We start from the raw sequence: 15,125 nt of genomic DNA, 5'->3' as shown, positions 1-15,125 counted from the left end.
GTATTCTTGCCACCTCTTCTTAATATCTTCTGCTTCTGTTAGGTCCATACCATTTCTGTCCTTTATCGAACCCATCTTTGTGTGAAATGTTCCCTTGGTATCTCTGATTTTCTTGAAGAGATCTCTAGTCTTTCCCATTCTGTTGTTTTCCTGTTTCTTTGCACTGATCTCTGAGGAAGGCTTTCTTATCTCTCCTGGCTATTCTTTGGAACTCTGCATTCAAACGGGAATATCTTTCCTTTTCTCCTTTGTTTTTCGCTTCTCTTCTTTTCACAACTATTTGTAAGGCCTCCTCAGACAACCATTTTTCCTTTTTGGATTTCTTTTCCATGGGGATGGTCTTGATCCCTGTCTCCTGTACAGTGTCACGAACTTCCGTCCATAGTTCATCAGGCTCTCTGTCTATCAGATCTAGTCCCTTAAATCTGTTTCTCACTTCCACTGTATAGTCATAAGGGATTTGATTTAGATCATACCTGAATGGTCTAGTGGTTTTCCCTACTTTCTTCAGTTTAAGTCTGAATTTGGCAATAAGGAGGAATCCAGTTAGATGCCCATAATTATGTAATGAAAAGTTTAAACAAGCAGGTGTGACCAAAATGACTTCCTTGTGTGAGAGGTGAGTTTATACTTTGCTTTTAATACCTTGATGACAGTGAATCTAAGACAAGTCTCAGGGGATCTCTTCGTTGGCAGGGCATTTTGCCGTGGTGGGGCCTCTCCTGGCACACACAGAGAAGGGGTGTTCTTCATTCCTTCACATGTGTTCCCTTTTTCTCCCTTCCCAGCGGCTGCTCAAATCCTCCTTGTCAGAATGGAAAGATAAGGGGAGCCAGAAAGTTCTGGCTTGACGTCATTGCTGTCACACAGCTTTATAGTCTCTGGACCTGGCAGGTATTTAAGGCTAACGTTTTTCCTCCTGGGTGTTTTTATAGACTTTTCAGAGACGACGCACTTCCCCAACCCCACATTCCCACCTCCACCCCTGCTTGCGGCTCTAATCACTGGCGCCCTTTCCCCAGTGTAGTTCTCTTTATGCAAACGATGCACTGTCTCTCCTTTGGTTCTTCATTTACTCCCGCTTCATCCCAAGGAATCTAGAGTCATCTCTAGCTTTCATCAAGCATCTAGGAGACCCTACTAGAAGGCCCTCATGTGACCTCACACCAGCCCTCACAGAGCCCCATGTCCACTTTATCACTGGAAATATGCAAGCGTTCTTTGCGCTGATGAGCTCTGGGAGTGCAGGCCCATCTGATTCCAATATGTCCTTGAACTCAGGTCGGCCACTCAAGTCCGCTTCCCACCTTGTAGGATTTTCAATCCAAGGTGACTTCTGCAATGCAGGGGTAAACTGCCCTTCATCAGGCTTGAAGTGGAAATAGCCTTGAAGTGGAAATAGCCTTGAAGTGGAAAAATGGCATTCACCTCTTTCCCAGGAGTTAAAAGTACAGCTCTCTCCAAATGAATCCTTCTCACGAATTCTTTTCTCAAGTGTCTCCCTCTCATCTCTCTCTTTGATATTCTTGTTGAAGGTGAGGGGTCTGCTTTCTGTCACTAGTTATTGGACACTAAAAGTTTGCCATGGGTTTATCATCTCTAAACTGAGAGAAAAGTTTCACTTTGACACGTTGCCACACACGTAATCCACAGACTACACTCACTGAGGACTGTGTGTACTGTTAGGCCTAGACCAAGCTCTGCTAGGGTGAAATGTGCTCTCAAAGGGACTTTAGCAGGGAGTTCTTCCCAGGAAAAAGACCTCTACTCAATGGGTAATGCCCTGATTAGAGGAGCTAAATGGCTTGAAACTCACTCTACCATAGTAGTGATTGGATTTTTTTTTTTTTTTTTTTTGATTAGAAAGAGGAAATGTTTTTCTTTGATCAAAATCTCAAGGGTTATTGGGTTCCAGCAGGGAGGCATTTGCTCTTGATTGCGGCCCTCTGTGTTTAGACTGGGGTGTCGTTGCAGCCTGCCCCTAGGCTTCCAGGCCATGCCAAGTGGAGAATTCTGAGTTCACCCATCAGCTGGGCTGGCAGTTTTCAGAGAGCAGTTCCAATTGCTTTGACTTTCTCTTTTGAGCTCCTCCTGTCTTTGCTTGGGGGTCTGCATTCCTCATATCAAACTGGCTTTTGAAAGAACTTCCTACTCTCTAGATCAGGGGCCGTTACAAAAGTGGCCCCAAGCCGCCCGTGGCCCACTGGTGAGATTTTTGTTTGGCTGGTAGGTCTGCACAGTGTTTTAAAAGCCGAGTCATCTAGGCTTGTTCCTTTCAACCTAGATCACACAGTTGCTGTCGGCTAACTGTGCATACGTGCAGGCATTGAAGCTTTACTACCTCCTTCTGGATCTTTTGGGATAGCTTCCAGTGTGAATTAAGGTAAATGCTCTGAAACGAATCAATATGTCTTCGAGTGATTAGGAGGTAAGGTTAAGTTCCTTTTTGTAGTTTTCCATTTCCTTTGTCCTTGACTGATGGTTTGGTGGGAAGAGGAGTGGTGCATGCTAAGTCGCTTCAGTCTTGTCCGACACTTTGTGACCCCCGTTTGCAGCCCCATGGGCTGTAGCTCACCAGGCCCCTCTGTCCATGGGATTCTGCAAGAACACTGGAGTGGATTGTCATGCTCCTCCAGGGGATCCTCCCGACCCAGGGATGGAAACTGTGTCTCTTAAGTCTCCTGCATTGGCAGGCAGGTTCTTTACCACTAGCGCCACCTGGGAAGCCCTGAGAGGAGTGATGGGAAAATATCAGAAAGAAAAGGCCTCGTCTCTCTGTGGCATGAAGGCTGCTCAGGTGAGGACTGTGCATAGGTAGAGACAAAAGAGGGGCGTTTATTACACACACAGAAGGATACACTCACATTTCCGCTCCACACTGACAAGAGTTCTTTAACGCTTAAATCAAGAAGATGAGGGATGACTCAGTAGGCCTTTGGTCAGTGATACTTTAATGGACCAAAACACATTGGGAAAATCAGCCTTTATCCCTTAAACTTCTCCAGAGTATAACCAAAGCGGTGCCCACAAACAAAGCACCCTCTTGTCCACAGCAGCCCTGACCTGTGGCACAGCTTGGCGGGGTACTCTTTGAACTAGAAAGTGGCCTGTCTCCCTATTATGAAGGTGGATACTCTAGCAGTCACCTTGTACAATCCCAGTGACAAGACCACTGCTGTCTTTGTCACATATGGATTTGGCAGCCCCTTGGGAGGCATTGCCAACGCTCCCCCAGTTGGTTGTGTAATGGATTTGCTGTGACTGCATTTACCTGGGAGGAACGCCTACTGCAGCTAGTCCACATGGCAGCCTGTCTGTGCTCCAGGGTGTGTGTGATGTGGGCTGGGCGAGTCTAATTATAGCATCATGAACCCACCTGCACCTGTGGTTTCATCTCAAATCCAGAATTCTGTTGGAACCAGGGTTTGATTTACCTGATCACACTCCTGCTTGCTCCTGGAGCTGTGGTCTTTTCTAGGGAGTGCAGAAAGCTCATTCTTTCTTGCCTGTGATCATCACCCCCACCCCCCAGCCCCCAATTTTACTCAGGACAACAGGTAAATGGTGGAAATCTGTTCTTTCCCTGCTGTGCGTTACTTTTCTCCAGGAAAACGCAGTCCAGTATTCTGGAATTCATTCAGAATACTCCAGGATTCTGGCCTGGAGAATTCCATGGACTGTATAGTCCATGGAGTCTCAAAGAGTCAGACACAACTGAGTGACTTTCACTCAGTTTGTAGAACCTGCTAAAACCATAGGTTTTAATTCTTGCGACATAGTATAGTGGGAAACTAACACATTTAGCTGTGCTTTTGTGGTATATTTAGATTCCAGCATTGATTCCAAGAACAATAAACACTGGTCCAGTGCTTAATAGGAGCTAGGCTTTTATCATATTGCTGTTTTACAGGTGAGGAAACTGAGGCACAGGGAAGTCAAGGAATTGGCTTGAGCTCATCTGGTGAGTAAGTGGGGGCGAAGAGGGAGTCGAATTCAGGCAATGTGGCTCCTGAATCTTTGTTCCTAATCATCACTGCCTGGACTCCTTCAGATTAATGGTGAAAAATTCAAATGAGATTGCATGTGAAGGTTCAATGCACTCCCAAGTATTGAACAGATATCAATTATCTCTCTCTGTGTTCCTTAGGGGTGAGTGTTATGGACCGGCATTCCTTCTGAAGAGAGTAGAAGTATGAGAAAGAACTTCAGCAGCACATGTACTGATAATGTCACCAGCATGGTCATTGCATTAGTTTTCTATTGCTGGGGGCTTGGACTTCAAATAACACAAGTTTATTATCTCCTAGTTCCTGGGGGTCAGGAGTCCAGCATAGGCTAGTTGGATCCTGCTCAAGGTCATCTCAGGCTGAAATCCAGTGGCAGCTGGGGCTATCATCTGAGGCTCAGGGTTGTCTTCCAAGACCACTGCTTGTTGGCTAGATTCATTTCCTTGAGGTTATAGGACTGACTTCCCTCTTTCCTTGCTAGCCTTTGGCCGGGACCACCCTCAGCTCTCGAGGACTCCTGAGGTTCCTTGCCAGTTGTATCTCCCATAGGCAGTTTGCAGCACAGATGTCTGCTTTCTTCCAGGCCAGGAGGAGCTCGCCTCTCTCTAGCTGGCTGAGATGGAGTGGCTGTCCCATCACTATTTGTCAAATGAAAGAAAGTGAAAGTGTTAGTCGCTCAGTCATGTCCAACCCTTTGCAACCCCTAGGACTGTAGCCTGCCAGGCTCCTCTGTCCTTGGGATTCTTCAGGCAAGAATACTGGAGTGGGTAGCCATTCCCTTCTCCAGGGGATCTTCCTGACCCAGTGGTCGAACCTGCGTCTCCCACATTGCAGGCAGATTCTTTACCATCTGAGCCATCGGGGAAGCATATAATGTAGCCTAATTGAGGAAGTGGCCATCCCACCACAGTTCCAGATTCTACCCCCACCTGACTGGAGGGATTATACAGGTGGATACAACCTGGGCTATAGAGTCTTGGGGGTATCTTAGAATTCTACCCACTCGGTTGCAGTTTTGGAGCCCAGAGGAATCTCAGCAACACTGCCAAAGTGGGTGTTAGAAAATTGTGGAATGGGTTACTAGTGCACAGGGATACGTCTCCTAAACATATTTATGTGCTATTCTGGTTAATGTTGTAGAATCTTGAGCCTTCTGCTTAGGTATTCTAGGGGCTTTTCTGCCACAGGAATAATCAAGGCCACTAAAGGCCAGGTGGGGAGAATTGCCAGGGAGTTTGTGGACTTGATTCTGATGAAAGATGATGCAGCAGCCTTTGCAGACATGCAGGCTCACCCTGTTTCTTACATGCTTTGCAAACCCTGTGCGTAGTACTATGTGATGGGCGTCCAGAGCAAGGATTGCTCTTTGACAGAATGTAATGATTGCCTCTGTCCTACTGGCCCACAGGCAATTGTTTTCTTTCCACATGGTGTGGACAGAGTCTGTGTGGGTGGTGCTGGTTTGATTTCTGTCATATTTTATTTGCCCATTTCCTGAAGGCAATTTAAATCCCCAAATTGGTTCAGTTGAGAATTACTATGGAGGAGCCCCAGGATCAGTTTAGTACTGTAAATCAATGGCCATTAGGAAATTTCAAGGAGTCAGAGGCCCTAGAAGACCCCATAAGAAGCACCAGTATCCTCACCAGCTGGAAACTGTGTTGCTAAAGTTAAGTATATGCACCCTGGTAAACTCAGATGGCTCAGGGTTGAAGGCAGGGCATAGAGAGAATTTATCTGGGCACAGGTTGAGTGCTTTGAAACTTCAGGTGTTGAAATCATGAAAATATTTATTGGTAAAAGCTGTATATACAAAGTGCTATCAGTTCAGGTCAAGATCCTTCGTTGGTTTTCTTGAAGATTTAAAAACAACAGCATGGTCAAGAAAGAAGGAGGTAAATTGATGTGAAGCACTTCAGCTTGTTCCAATGGTCATGCTAAGAACCGGGTCCCTTCCAGTTGTAGGCTGAGGGCAGTGGCCATCAGGAATATCTCAGTGATGCTACTGAGAGCATTCTTTTATTCTGAAAATTATGAATGTAACACAGTCATCCCTTGGCATCTGTGGGAGATTGGTTCCAAAATCCAGAGATGTTCAAGTCCCTTGTAAAAAATTGCCTAGCCCAGCAGGCTCTTGTATCTGTGGGTTTCACCGATGGGTTTTTGTGGATGGGTAGGTTTCTGTGCATCTGCGGTTGGTTGAAGCCATGGATGGGGAACCCGTGGCTACAGAAGGCCAACTGCATGTGTTCATGGCAAAAAAATAAAATTAGAAAAATAGAAGACAGAAAAAAGTTTTAAAAATTGTGTATAATTTTTATAACAGTTGATATTTTGCCATACATGTGGATATATATTATACACATATGAGAGGGAAACAGGTGGGAAGGCCAGAGGTCCCCAGGCGGCAGGAGGAAATAAACTGCAAGTGGCGGATGTCTTTTTTTCTTCTCTACACTAAATTAAAAGAGGCTTCTTTTAATTCTGTGTTGACGGCACCTGGCTCTGCCTTGAGCTAACCAATGTGTTTTTCCTTAGGTTAATGAAACTGTGTATTTGTTTTGGAACTTGCCTTTCCTCAAAATGGTTCTGCCTAAGACTAACTTTTCTTTTCCCAAACCTTGGGCTGATAATGGCTCAACAAACCAGCCTTCCTGTCAATTGTTTTATGGCTGGGGGATGACACGCCTCGTGCCATCCTATCTCAAAAGTGCATGTTGTGGGAGAAGGGCCTGGTGAAACTCCCTCAGCCTTGAGGTGCCTCTCTTATCTGGTTAATAGCTTTCTGACAGACAAAACACCTTGCTGCAAACTAGCAAGGGGCACTCTCTCTGTCCCCTTCTGATATCTATGTCAGAAGTTTTCCCTATCTCTGTTATACTTTAATAAAACTTTGCTACACAAAAAGCTCCAAGCCTCGTCTCTGACCCCAGATCAAAATCCTCTCCTCTGGAGGTCACAAATCCTGGTGTAGGACTTGGCTCACAGCAGCAACCTTTCACACACACACACCCCATATAATTTCATTTAAAACATTTTTACAAATATATTTTGAGATTTTTAACATGACATTAGATATTCTTCTATAGTATAATGGTGTGATGGTTAAGAGTACAGAATTCTGGAATCAGAACAGACTTCCTGGGTTTGAATAGCTCAGCACCATCTAATTCAGTGTTCTTGGGCAAGTTACTTAACTTCTTTGCCTTAGTTTTTCTCTGTAAAATGGGGACAATAATAGGACTTACATCATAGAATTATAGTAAAGATTAAATGTGTTATATATTTACAAATTGCTTAGAATAGAACCTGCTGCATGCTAAGTGCTATGTAATGTTTGTTTTTATTAATGGTTGCATAGAATTCCACCTTCTGAGTGAGTCATAACTTATCATCCATTGCTTGCTATTTGGATGTTTTTGATTTTTGATGATTACAAATTGTGAAACCCGGGTACACATTTTTTGTGTGCCCATTTAAAAAGTTATTTCTTTATTTCAGGAAATAAAGTTTCTGAATGAAAATATATTAATATTTTTAAGGTTTCTGTTACATATTAGCAAATTAATCCTCTGAAACGTACCAGTTTTCATGTCTACAGTACTGAGAATGTCTGTTGTTCTCAGTGTTGAGACAAAAATAGTATCTTACGTTGTTTCCATTGGCATTTGTTTAATTACAAGAGATTTTTCCATGTGTTTATTTGCAATTTACATTTATACTTTATAAATTATTGCTTCCCGGCCTTTACCGATTTTTACCTTTCTCTCTTAAACTGACATTAAGTGCTTCTAGTATATTCAAGGCATACTGAGTGCATTTAACAGTAATAATGATGAAGATGATGAAGACAGTTGCCCAAGGCATATGTCACATCTCAGAGGCAGTAACCTCCTGTGGTCAAATTCTCATGCAAGGATCACCCAACTCTTGATCTTCCATCAGAGGCATTTCATTATAGCCTCCGTGTTCTTCAAATTTGTTATTATTATTATTTGGTTATATTTCTATGGGGCTTCCCAGGTGGTGCTAGTGGTAAAGTATCCGTCTACCAGTGCAGGAGACTCAAGAGGCCCAGGTTCGATCCCTGGGTCAGGAAGATCCCCTGGAGAAGGGAATGGCCATCCACTCCAGTGATCCTGCCTGCAGAATCCCATGGACAGGGGAGCCTGGCGGGCTGCAGTCCGTGGGGTCGCGAAGAGTCGGGCACGACTAGCGACTGAGCACACACAGCAACAGTTTAAATTTGTGGCATAAAGAGCTTATGGTTCGGTTATTTGAGGAAGAGGTTGCCATGAATGTTGCCTGAAACACTGCAAGAACAGGGTCATATCCTGCCTCTGTAACTTCAGAGATCATCTTGAGGTGGTGGCCTTTTCTGGATGAGATTTCATTAGCGACAGCTTTCGTCTTTGCATCGCAATAAATATTGCGACTACCTGGGAGAGAATCTCTTGGTTTATTAGAGCTAAGGAGGCATCGAATGAGAAACTGTCAGTAATTCTGTGAACATGTGCAGGAAGACTTATTTTTAAAGGCCTGGGTGTGCAATGGGTCCCAGGAACAAGAATTTATTCACTGTTTAAATTAGTTCCTGAATTTTGCCTTCCCTTTGGCTATGGAGACCTCTGGCTACATGGCATGCTGTTGCTGAGTGGTGAGTATCAGCAGCAGTTGATGGTCTTAACTGGTGTCCCTGATTTTCTCCATGCAAATCTTGCAGGCTAAAACACATGACAAAATCATGTTCTTAAAATACCACGAAAACACGTTAACTTCAATGAAGTGAAACTTGTTCTGTTCTGGAAAATAGACCACGATCAATGGGGACAAATTCAACATTTCCTGTTAATGTAAGAAAGAACTGTTTTTTTTTTTTTTTTAAATCTCAGGAAGTGTCTCCTCATAGTATGGCTCACTTTTTTGAAGCAGTCACTGGGATTTTTCCAGCATAGATCAGGTCATTAAAAAGTAATAGTTACTGGATTTAAGATGGAAAAGGAGGGACCCATGCACTAGGTAACTTCTAGACTAGATTACTTCTAAGGTTTTTTCCAACTCGGAGATTCTACAATTATGTTAATTAAAAGAAATCATCTGCCTATTTTTCTAAAGTGGTAAAACTAATAGAAACTGAAAGTGGAGTGGTTGGAAGGAGGAGGAAAGGGGACTTGTTATTTAATGGGTATAGAGATGTGCTAGGTGAAAAGTTCTGGACATCTGTTTCAACAAAATGAACATACTTAACATGACTGTACACCTAAAAATGGTCCAGAAGGTAATTTTTATGTATATTTGTTTTGCCAAAATAAAAACAGAATAAAACAGCCATGAGACTGCTATGAGTTTTGCTCTAGGCCAGGCACTGGAGGGGACCCGTAAGTCCAAGACAGTCCCTGCCCTCAGCTGGTTCACTTCCCCGCTTCTGTGAGAAGTGAGGTGCCTGGGCAGGAGCCCAGGGTCCTCAATAGCCAGTTATGATGGCATCACTGTCTTTTCTCCTGTGGGCACAGCCAGTAATCCAAAGAAACAGAACTCCTTCTCCCTTCTGCTGTCTTCCAATTTCCTGCTAGTGCCCCAGATGATAGAACCCAATAGGAAGCCAGCCGGTGAGTTAGTCTGAAAAAGGTGGTGTGCATAGAACATCCATAGAAAGGAAGAATGTATATAGAAAACAGTGTGGGGTTGGGCGAGGAAGGCGCTGTTAGGCACAGTCCACCTCTTTGTCTCTCCTGCACCCACTCACAGCCTTCTACCCACACATAAACTTGATAAAACAACCCCAGCAGCATTGCAGTGCTTCTCTTGACACAACTATCCCTTTAACAAATGAAGGCATGCTCCCCTTTTCCCCAATAAGGGAGATAACAAAGCTTCATCAGTCAGTGCTTCCATGTTTGAATGATCTTAGTGACTCTCACAGGTTAGTCAAAATCCCACTGTATAACCCACAAGATTAAATTGTAAAGTTAAACTATCAACCAGCATCCCTTATATGGCAGAGCAGGGGAAAGGAAAAAGGAGGAAGTGATTTCTATATACAAATATGTGCATGAAAAAACAAGGAAGAAAATACACATAGTTGCTGCACTTCTCACTTCTCTAGCTGATCACAAGGCCATAACTGATATATAGTGATAGGTAGATAGATATAGGATCTGCATGTGAACATGAATTTGGGCAAACTCCAGGAGATGGTGAAGGCGAGGGAGGCCTGGTGTGCTGCAGTCCACGGGGTTGCAGAGTTGACACAACTTATTGACTGAACAACAACAACAATATGAAACTGTATCTGTAGCTATATGCTTTCCTCCTCCTCTTATCCACTTTGATGTTCCTCTTCCTTTTAACTAGTCCTTTGGTTTGTGAGGATTCTTTCTCTGCTGGGTTGTGGCTTCATTCCTGAAGAGTCTGTGTCCCTAGTTGCCCTTTCTTTACTGGGCTGGTGAAATCCTCTGTCAACTTTACTACTGACCATGGAAGTTATAAACAGAACCCCAGAGAATTCTCTGAATTACAGACATCCTTCTTCAGGCCCCTATTGTTCAGCAGCAGTCCTATTTTCATCTTTACATTTGGTACCAATCAACTTAACATGGACAGCAAAACCTTTCTTTGTCCATTAGTTTAATGGCACAAGGAGTCTAAAATGACAAGGAGGAAGTCTCAAATTTGAGTATGGTAGAACCATTTTTTTTTGTGCCCATAATGGAACTAGTAGAGCCCCAAATCTCAGCAGTGGGAAGCAAAATTTTTGTTTACATGTAATAATAAAAGCAGACCCTGTAACTTTAATCCTTGGTTTCCAGATCCAAGTGTCCTAGTTATGGAAGAAATAACACTCTATAAGGGTTGTTGACTCAAAGCATATACCACACTCTATAAGATAGTGCCATACATTTTCAAGGTGTTATCCCCCAGTGGGTGACATTACTGAGTCTTCAATTGGTGATTCCACCATTCTGTCAGGCCAGCTGCTTCTGGATGATGGAGTGTGTGGCAAGACCAGAGAATTTCATGATCATAAGCCAGTTGCTGTACTTCTTTTGTGGTCAGAAGAAATGTTGTGATGGGTACTATGATGATCAATAAGTATGTGGATGGTGGTGTTTGCAAAAGGCAAATCCATATCCAGAATGTATTTATTCCAGGGAGGACAAATCTTTGCCTCCTTCTTTCTGGAAGGAGATCAAGGTAATCAACCCAAGGTAATCAGATTGGCTAGCTGGTCTACCAGGGCTCATTGTTGGCTCCTGCTGTTGGGAAGTTGAGAACTCAGCAATGGTGATAGCAAGATTTGCCTTGGTGGGCCTTTGCACAACTAGCTTGATGCTGCCATAGATACTCTGAAGACAAGTCTTTGGAGAAAGCACTGGAAAAGAAAAAAGCACAGGGAAGGCACTGGGGAAAAAGGGCTGACTGTCATGTGACATCCTCAGAATGTTATCTTGTCCACATTATCATTGAAGCCTCTGCAGTGATGCTCTTTTGTGGGTATTCACATGGGATACAAATATTTCATGGAGCTTCCCTGATGGTTCAGTGGTAAAGAATCTGCTTGCAATGCAGGAGGCATAGGAGATGCAAGTTTGATCCTTGGGTAGGGAAGATCCCCTGGAGGAGAAAATGGCAACCCACTCCAGTATTCTTGCCTAGAAAATCCCATGGAAAGAGGAGCCTGGTGGGCTACAGTCCACAGAGTTGCAAAGAGTAGGACACGACTGAGCGACTGAGTGCAAACACACACCCACAAATTTTCATACCCTTTCCCCGTTCCAAAAGATCATCCATATACCTGTTTCACAGCCCTCCTTTTAACCAAATTTCCAATTCCATCCTTTCTAATTCTTTGACCATCTGGCTAAATCATTCGTTACTACTTATGAGTTGGTATAGATTTGTACTTCTGACTATTTTTTCAGCCTAGACAAAGTGGATATTCAGATGTACTGTAAAGTTCTACCAACAGGGAGGATTTTCTTTCTCCACTATTTTTCAGGGCCACTCTGAATGAATATGCACCAGTCTGTTTCCCGCTACTGCTGGTAATATAATGAACTTACCTGAGTCTTTTTTTGACCATTAACTGGTTACAGGGAGCTCCTTATGAAGTCATGGGTGTGGGCTGAGAACAGGAAAGCAATGTAGCATAAGTAGTGGCCGTAGGAAGCCGAGTCACCTCAGCTTACTTATATATATAAGTATATTATATTACTTCTATAACTTGCTGTACCTTCCAGACCTGCTGTAGACCTATCATATATATATATATATATATATATATATATATCTTGGTGACAGAGTGTGACTGCGCTTAACTGATTCTATGGTATGGGGGATCAAATGACACAGTTAATTTATGGTGGGTAGCTTAGGTCATGTGGTCATCAAGTGTCCAAGGCCAGGAGTTCAAGAGCCTAGGAATATACTTTCAAGGGGAAAAATCAGCAACTGTTTCTCTGAGGGAGAAAATCAGTAGAAAAGCCTGGTGTTTTTACAAAACATTAGTATTCTAAGTTTTGATTTTTATATAGGGCTTGCCCCATGATTGTTAAATCATCCCCTTTTTTGGCGGAGGGTGGGCGGATGAGCTATAACACTTTTAGGGAATCACGATGAGATTTATTGGGAATGGAGGCCATAGCCAGTCAGTGTCTTTCCTTTCATGTTTGCTTCATTGAATTATATTTCTTCCAGCTGACTTATTCTAGTATTGATTATAGAAGTGTATTGAATATATTTTAACTCTCCTTCCCCAAATATGAATCACTGTTGTGTTATTTACCTATCATACTTCCCCTAAACTTGGAAAATATCAGAAGCTTCTTTAGATCCTTTTTCATGCTTCTAAAGAGTTTGCTAGAAGTATCTTCTTTTTTAAAAAATCAAGTTACTTTGTTGTAAAACAAAACACAGATCCCCTCTTCCAAGTGAAATATATAGCTTTGTCAATTAGAAAGTGAAAGTGAAACTTGCTCAGTTGTGTCCGACTCTTTGCGACCCCATGGACTCTATAGCCCATGGAATTCTCCAGGCCAGAGTACTGGAGTGGGTAGCCTTTCCCTTCTCCAGGGGATCTTCCCAAGCCAGGGATAGAACCCGGGTCTCCCACATTGCAGGTGGATTCTTTACCAGCTGAGCCACAAGGGAAGCCCAAGAATACTGGAGTGGGTAGCCTATCCTTTCTCCAGCAGATCTTCCCAACCCAGGAATTGAACTGGGGTCTCCTGCATTGCAGGAGGATTCTTTGCCAACTGAGCTATGAGGGAAGTCCAGCTTAGTCAATTACCATAAGGCAAAAGCATTTGTAACTACAATCAAAGTTCAGCAAGTAAAAATTACCACCCACTCCAGAAGCCCCTTCCATGTACCCTGTATCAATCACAACCCCTTACTTCCCTTCACAAGTAACCATTACCTACGCTTTAACAGTGATCAACCAAATATGCATCCTTAGGTCCTATAGTTTAGCAGCTTTAAAAAAATGAGTGTGCTTATTAAAAAAAATTTTTTTTGCTACAGCTTTCTTTTAATCTATAGGTTCCTGCTCCATCTCTTTCTTTTCCTTATAGTTTATCTGTGGATGAACCCAGTCTGCTGACCCGTAGAGTTTCTCACGGTCATGACACATTCCACTGTTCTTCTGTCTTCTGTAGCCCTGTAATGTGGTAGCTGGATTTGGAGTCTTGATCAGACTCAGATATAATTCCTTTGGCAACATTCTAAGAGTGTTCTTCCATCAGGAAGCATGTAATATCTGTCTCGTCCTTTTTGTGATGTTAACTCTTGCTGATGCTCAGTGCTTAGATTCCTTTATTCATTGGGGCTGGCAGAATGGTTATATTCTATTTTAGACTTATTTTTTCATTTATCAGATGGAATACTTTCATAAAGAATTGCTTCCCCTCATCTACTTTTTGATTACCCAGTGGTGCTATTCACATAGGAGAGATAAGATAAATATTTGACTCTCTTATTTACCAAGCATCAAAATCATGAATCTGATTCCCTTTCATCTTCCAATAGTATGCATATATATATATGTGTATATATATATATATATATATATATATATATATATATATATGGATTTAAGCATATTTGATGTGTTCCATTTAATTGCAGTTATCTTTTTGAAACCTCAAAGCCTGATAGAAGTCTCTTAAAGTTGTCTCCTGTTTATTTTTCCCGGATGTCCTTTGTAGATATAAACTCCATGGACTGAAAACTCAAGAACAACTTCTCTAGCTCAGCCTTTTCTCCATTCATTTATGGCCTTAACTGACCGGGGAATATGTTTGAAGAGCGGGCACACCCTCTATAGAAAGAGAATATGTGCTTTCTGTTTACAAATATTCCTGGCTTTGTATTGAGAGCCTAGAGCACTGGCTTCCTGTTGGGCCATTCTCCTCCGAAAAGGAGATTGCTTTGCCAGTGTTGTCCACCTTTTCCGGAAAGATTTGATATTAATAGTTTTTCTCCAGAATGACTTGTTCTTCTATGAGGCATGTGCTCTTGCCTCGTCAAATTTACCTGCCATAGAATTAAAAACAGCTGAAAAACTGTCTTTTACTATTTTCCCCCTGAAATTTCCTATGTAATCCAATAAATATCTGTAAATTAACCTTTGGGAAAGATAAATTAATCTTATTAAATGTGAGATTGCCTCAGGCTTCTTGGTGTGGGGTAGAAGGACTTGCTTTCAAAATGTGCTGTGCCTTGAAAATGTAATTTCCTATGCCCAATGGAAATTTATCACATCCCTCGCCTCTGGGTAGCTTGCTTTTTTCCTTTAGTTGAAATGCTGTGTTTTCTGTTTTCATCCTCTCAAGCTTGGACATTCTGAACTTTTTAATTCTCTCAGTTCTATTTCTGTGACAGTGGTTTTCGGGCAACAGAAGTGAGAAGCTGATGATGAAACATTGATGGAAGAAGTGATACTTGACCCAGCATACAAAACAGAACCTCCCACAGGAGAGAGTAAAGGGGTTTTGAGAAGCTTATGGCATCAACACCTAGGACAGTTTTCTTTTGGTTTATATCATCCATATTTTTAGGCTAGATAATATGGATTTACAAAAATGGTATTTTTATTGTGTAAGACTCTTCTGGAAAGTG

General features: G+C 42.5%; 1 protein-coding gene across 2 annotated transcripts in view; it reads left to right on the top strand.

Moving 5' to 3' along the window:
* Window positions 1–15,125, top strand: part of NCALD (neurocalcin delta) — a 436,233-nt gene that overhangs the window by 109,576 nt on the left and 311,532 nt on the right. Inside the window, exon 1 of one of the 2 annotated variants that reach the window (XM_065903348.1) lies at window positions 876–894. The exons of the other annotated variant lie outside the window; for it this stretch is intronic. The gene's annotated coding sequence lies outside the window, so the exon portion shown is untranslated. Of the gene's footprint in view, window positions 1–875; window positions 895–15,125 lie in introns of those variants that run through there. 2 annotated transcript variants of the gene reach the window in all.

The sequence above is a fragment of the Muntiacus reevesi genome, chromosome 12 (genome assembly GCF_963930625.1).
Source record: "Muntiacus reevesi chromosome 12, mMunRee1.1, whole genome shotgun sequence".
Lineage (NCBI taxonomy): Eukaryota > Metazoa > Chordata > Mammalia > Artiodactyla > Cervidae > Muntiacus > Muntiacus reevesi.
The sequence above is the reverse complement of the archived record's forward strand: the minus strand, read 5'-3'. Positions and strand labels throughout refer to the sequence as shown.